This window comes from Heterocephalus glaber, unplaced genomic scaffold, assembly GCF_053883595.1.
Source record: "Heterocephalus glaber isolate CG9 unplaced genomic scaffold, H.glaber_assembly_v1.0 deba00001614, whole genome shotgun sequence".
NCBI lineage: Eukaryota > Metazoa > Chordata > Mammalia > Rodentia > Bathyergidae > Heterocephalus > Heterocephalus glaber.
The window spans coordinates 798,361-805,104 of NW_028258385.1; positions in this window are offsets into that span (position 1 = coordinate 798,361).

Genomic DNA, 6,744 nt, shown 5'->3' on the forward strand with positions numbered 1-6,744 from the left:
CACCATCTTCCTGCTGTAGGAGTGAGACAGCCCCCAACCAAAAGCAGCCGCCAAGATGGCCGGGCAGGGTCTTATGTCTGTTTTATATCAACTATTTTTTGCATACTCTTTATTTAGAACGTTGTATTCACCTTTGATGTTTGTTTCTAGTAAAATCTAGTAAGTTCTGGTTATTCTGTTTCACTAATTTGTGTTTGTGAAAATGACCTATAATTTTGTATTAACAATCTATAAAAACTCTTATAAGTACATTACACATAATTTTTATATTTCTCCAGAACACAGTGATATTCTTTTACAATATAAAATAAGACACATTTGGAACACTGAGACCAAATAGGAAGAAAGTGCCAAAAGATCTGCAAAAGAAAAAGATGAAAAAGGGGGAAATATAAGCATATCAGAGAGGAAAAGTCACGTTATGAAATTTAAAGACAAAAAAGATGTCTCTTTATTGTCCACTATTCAGAGTACAGAAATGACAGAAGTTGAAAGAAGAAATGAAACTAAAAATTCCAATAGTGGTCAATGATTATAATAATTCTATGGGTAGTGTTGACAGAGTTAACCAACATCTAACAAGCTATCCTGTAATCAAAAAGCAAGGAAAAAATATTATTATAAAATATTTATGCACCTTCTGGAACAAACAATATGGAACTCATTTGTTATTTATTCAAAACAAGGGGAATCAAAAAGTCATTTACAATTTAGGTCTACCAGACCAAATAACTGAAAAATACAGATGATGAAACACCAACCAGGACATCCATCATTGACATCTTCACCATTACATTTAGGGGGCAGACATTTTAATGAAATTATGCCACCCACAGAAAAAAAGGAAAGACCAACACGACAGTGTAAAGCTATGTTGTTTGAAAAAAGACAATAATGCAAAAAGAATTCAGAGACTAGATATTATTGTCCAGATTGTAACACTGCACTGTGTATTGAATATTTTAAGATATACCATACACAGAAAAATTATTGAATACATTTGATAAAATTGTTTTTATGTTTCCTGTTGTCTTATAAAAAGTAACGGGAAAAAATGCAATTTTTGGTCATCCTGTATTTACATAACTGGACTGGTAAGTGGTCAAAGTATTAAAACATCATTTACTAAGTGTAAACTCAAGTACTCTTGGCTTCTTAAAATCTATGAAAGATCTGTACATGGATCTATTAAATGTGTCTCAAAGATTGTACTGTGAGATATACTATCGAGATAGCTGCTCTTGTTTTTTTTTTAAAGTACTGAAGACTGAACCAACCCAGAGCCTGAGTTTAATCCCCAGTCCTTTTGTATTCTGAGTCTCACTAACTCACTAAGTTGCCTAGGCCGGTCTTGAACTTGTAATTCTCCTGCCTCAGCCTCCCAGTGGAATCAAAAGTGTATGCCCTGGCAAACGCAAGGTCCCAAGTTCGATCCCCGGTACACACACACACACACACACACACACACACACACACACACAAACACACACACACACACAAAGTGTATGCCACCATGCCCCACCGAGATAGCTGATCTTCTGGTAAGTCTGAGACCAACTATTCCAGAGGAACAATACATACCCAGAAATGAAACTTTAATCAAAGTATGTTTTCATGTAACATAGGCCAATAATTTGGAGAGAACAGGCTTTGAGCAGTGACTCTTAGGATGACTAGGGGTCGTATTTGTTTGCCATTTTAAAATACCCTAAAGAAAATGATGTGTGTAAGGACAACTCATCTAATAAATTGTTAATAAAGAAAGAAAAAAGGCTACCATCTATTTTCCAGAGCAGCCAGTATTAGGAAAAACATCTTTTGTTTTGCTGTGAGGCCCACTAATGAAGACTATTTCAAACAGCTGACAGTTGGCTGGATCCACCTGGCTGCTGCTAAGGCTGAGACCTAATGCCAAGTCCTAACAGCACTGAGAAACCCTGCGCTTCTCTGCAATCAGTGGGCTGCTGCTGTCTTCCTATTGGTTCTTGCTTAAATTAGATTCTTTAAAATGTAGAGGGATTTTTGTACTGTTTTTGTAGAGAAACCCTACAAAATTGAGAAACACAAATCTTGGACTTTTCACAGCCCAAATAATGTTGTTCTTGTGCTCCTTTTCTTGATGAATTCGTAGTGTTTATGTCTATATATGGCATAGACATTTTGTCTGGTATATAAATATTTGTTGGTGAAAAAAATATTGAATCTACAAATAAGACAATACTAAGTGAGCTGGGTATGGTAGTGCACATCTGTAATCCCAGCACTCTGGGAGGCTGAGGCTGGAGGATCCCAAGTTCAAGCCTGGAGTAGACAATTTAGCAACTCAGTGAGATCCTTTTCCAAATAAAAAATTAAAAAGGGCTGAGGATTATACCTCAGTGTGAAGGCCCTGGATTCTATCATTACTGCAAAAAAAAAAAAAAGATTTTATATTGTATAAAAATAATTTCTTGTACTTCCTGTTTTGTTACATTTTTGATTGCTTAAACTAAATCTTAAGAGACAATAGGCTTAAGCATCTGTCTTAAAATTCTTTTAAATGAAAAAAAGTCAAGTGAAATTGAATTTATAACTCTGGTTAAATGATTTACTATTTTTACAATGATTTGCTTTATTGATACAAATATTCTTAAATTTTAAAAGCCTCACGGCAAAATACTATCAATCATGATTGTCTTCACATGCTATGGAGACGTCTAAACTGATCTGCTGAGTTCCTATTCTGTTTGTAGTCATTTTAGACAGCATGTGCCATGTCTCTGTGGTAAGGGGCAATCTTGCTTTATCCTCATCTCAAAAGAATTTATTGCTGGGCGCGGTTGTGCCTGCCTGAAATCCCAGCACTCAAGAGGAAGCTGAGGCAGGATAGATGCAAGTCTGAGGGTAGCCTGTGTTACACAGGAGGTCAAAACCCACCTAAACTACACAGTGAGACCTTGACTAAAAAAAATTTACAATTGAAGATTTTAATGTGAGACTGGCTATTTTAAAGAGGTTTTCTCAATTGTACTGTCTGCAAACACCTTAAAAACCTAAATCAGCTGAGCATAGTGGCACACACTTGAATCTCAGCACTCGGAGGCAGAGGCAGAAGGATCCTTGCAACTTCAAGGCCAGCCTGGACTACATAGTGAGCTCAAGGCCAGCCTGAACTACATAGCAAGACCCTGTGTCAAAATAAACAAACAAATAACAACAAAAACAAAACTAAGACAGTGCAAACTACATTTAAGAAGTGATTTATACATATAGATATATGTTACTCGTTGGTAAATAAGCATTAATTCTTGTCGTCTGTACCCAAAATGTTTGTAGTTCTACAATGTGTGCCCAAGGAATTCTAAACACATCACTAAACAAAACAGACAAATCCAGCCAAATTACTAAAATGTAATTACTGATATTCTATGTGATTGATATCCCAGAGGATTAAATTCTAGAAAAAGAATTAACTTCAATCTTTTGAGATGATCCCTAACAAACTATTCTACTTGCTTTTAACAATTTGTTAACAAAAACTGATTCATTATGATGGGCTTTCTATCCAAATGATAACCCACTTCGTTTTACCAAAAAAAAAGACTCTTAACAAGTATTCTTAAGTGCAACTCTGATAGAACTTGAAATTCTTCTACAGATAAATTGGTTTTCTTCATTATCTCAAGTAAATATTGGTAGAAGTAAAAAGGACTGTGTGTATTTGTTTGAATCTACTATACAAACTAGATTGACTTTGCTGTTACTAGTTTTTGTACACACTGTACAACTCCTAATTAAGGGCATCATGGGTGGGTAACAGATGCCTGGACCATACTTTAGCATAACAGTAGCCGGCTGTGTATCTCAGTTGCTGCACTGGGGGAATACAGGAAGCAATCTTTGTGTTCACCCACTTGGTACTACAAATAGCAAGGTGTATACATGTGTGTCAAATTGTCAACAGGTGAGTTTTGCCCATTTTTTGTGCATTTATAATTTATTTTATTAAATGTTTTCTTTTTACTTTTCTTATAGAATTAGCCCAATTCAGTATAATGTCGCATAAAAATCTGCTTTTACAACTTTGGGAGGAGGTTGAAAGTGAGCCATCAGGTGATTCAGCTATCAATGATGACTTAGACCACGTAACCCAAAGAAGTTGTGATAGTGAGACGGAGCAGATATGACAGAGAAGTACAGAGTGAAGACCTTGATTTACATGAGGAAGAAAATAGTAATGTAAATAAATATTTGACTAGTCAAAATGCTTCAAAATGGTCATGTCTACCTGAACTGTCTGACATTAGAACTAGGTCAGAAAATGTTACTAGGTTCTTGCCAGGGGTGAAACCTTTTGGATGGAATGCCAACATTGCAATTCAATGTTGCAAACTGAACAATATGCTACAGGATGTTGTGAAATACACTAATAATGTATAAGTAAAACATTCTATATTCATCAATAGTAATACTCAAAAATATATTTATCATAACACCTATCTGAACTAAAAGTCTTCATACTTGGACTCTTATCATTCTAATCGTCAGAATCTAAAGGACTTATGAAGTGAAAGGTGTGGCATCGAGATTTTTAGAACAATGACACAAGAGATTTGGTTTCCCTGAAAACTGCCTACACTTTGATGACAAAGAGATCCACCAAGAAAGAAAAAAATCCAGTAATTGGCTGCTATTCACTCATTTTTTGGAAAGCGTTGTTTCAAACTGTCAAGCAATTTACACACCAGCCGAATATGTGACAATCAATGAACAACTTGCATCATTTCGTGGTTGTTGAAGTTTTTGGCAATATGTGCTAAATAAACCTCCCAAATATGGTATAAAAATATATGCCCTGGTAGATGCACACCTTGAATTTAGAAATTTATCCTGGAAGTCAGCCACCAGGACTTTACTCAAGTCATAATAAACCATTTGAAGTTGTGAACAGACTTGTTGCACCTATTTCAAAAAGTAACCCAAAGGTCACATTTGACAATTGGTTCACTAGTTACCCCCACTGATATTACATTTGCTAAAAGAATGCCAGTTGACCAGCACAGGAACTCCTGGCAAGAACAAAGCTGAGATTCCTGAAAAAAATGTTCCAAGTTCACAACAGAAATGTATAGTACAATCTTTGGATTTCCAAAAGACATAACATTGGCCTCCTATATGGCACAGTAAAACAAAGTAATAAGTATTGGTCGTGTCACATTACACTGTGATAGTACGACTGATAGTGAAGCCAGTGTGGTGGTGCAAGCCTGTAATCCCAGCACTTTGGGAAGCTTGAGGCAGGAGTATTTTTGTGAGTTCAAGGTCAGCCTGTGCTACATAGTGAGTTCAAGGCTACCCTGGATTACACAGTGGGATTTTGTCTCAACAAAAAACAACAACAAAAACATAGTGAATCCACAACACAAATGAAGCCAGAAATGGCCACATTTTATAACAAAACAAAAGGTGGACTAGATGTTGTTGATGAGTTATGCACCAACTATGATGTCACTCAAAACACAAAGCACTGGCCAATGGTTGTGTTTTACTCAATCCTAAACATATCAGGCATAAATAGTTGCACAGTTTTCAAAGAAAATAACAAGCACAAAATATTAGAGAAATTTTCTTAGAGGACTGGGTCTGGAATTGATAAACGATCAATTACAACAGAAGAGCAATATGTATCTGCCCAAAGAACTTCACAAAAGAATTCTGGAGCAGACCAGGTGAAACATCATTAAGAACCCCCTAAGAAAACAGGAAGACCAGCAAGATGTCAAGTATGTCCTCCAAAAAAGACAGGAAAACAAAACACGTGCTATCAGTGTAAGAGATACTTGCGTATGGAACATGCTGTTTTCATGCGTGAAAATTGCCTTAGGTGTGATAATTGAAGTAAAGATTATTTTTGTAGTAGAGTTTTGTGTGTTCATTGTTAATTCACATAGGAATTTCTGGGGTTTTTAAATTTACTAAGCAAACAGTTGATGTAGAAAATGCTGAAGTTTATTCTAACCGCTCAGTACATATCTGATATTTTATTTTATTGACATTTCATTTTCCTGCTAAGTGCACATTATACAATAGGAAGCTTCTGACAAGAGAGGTAACAAGTACAGCCTGTCAAACAGGAAAGGAGAGCCAAGCACACATGTTGTCAGTGTAAGCAAGACTTGTGTATGAAACATGCTGTTGTCATGTGTGAAGACTGCCTTAGGTGTGATAATTGAAGCCAAGATTATTTCTGTGGTAGAGTTTTGTTTGTATTTTCATTGTAGTTCACATAGGAATTTATTTCTGCTGTTATTTTTTAGATTTTGTAAGCATGTAAACAGTTGATGTTGAAATGTTGATGTTTATCCTAAACATGTATTAAAATTGTAGTATTTCACTGACATTTTATTTTTCTGTTAAGCACACATTGTTTAATATAACTCATAAAATTAAATAATTCATCTATAGAAATACTCCTAAAAGTAAATGTGGGCATTATACACCCCTCAAAATGCACCTTTCAAGAATTTTACCATGATGGCCCATTAAGATAGCAGCTATCACCTGTTAAATGTGGCTGTGGACTCCAGACAAACTCAGCCATAGACCACTCTTTCCAAACCTCTGTTGTTGTTCTCCTCTGGTCAAAAAGTTTTTAACACAGACTCTGATTCCACTTGGAAGGGAAGTGCTAACTTGGATATTGAGGGAGAAAATTTTAGAAAAGGGGTCCTTGTTTTGTTGTTTATTGCTGTCCTGGGAATTGAA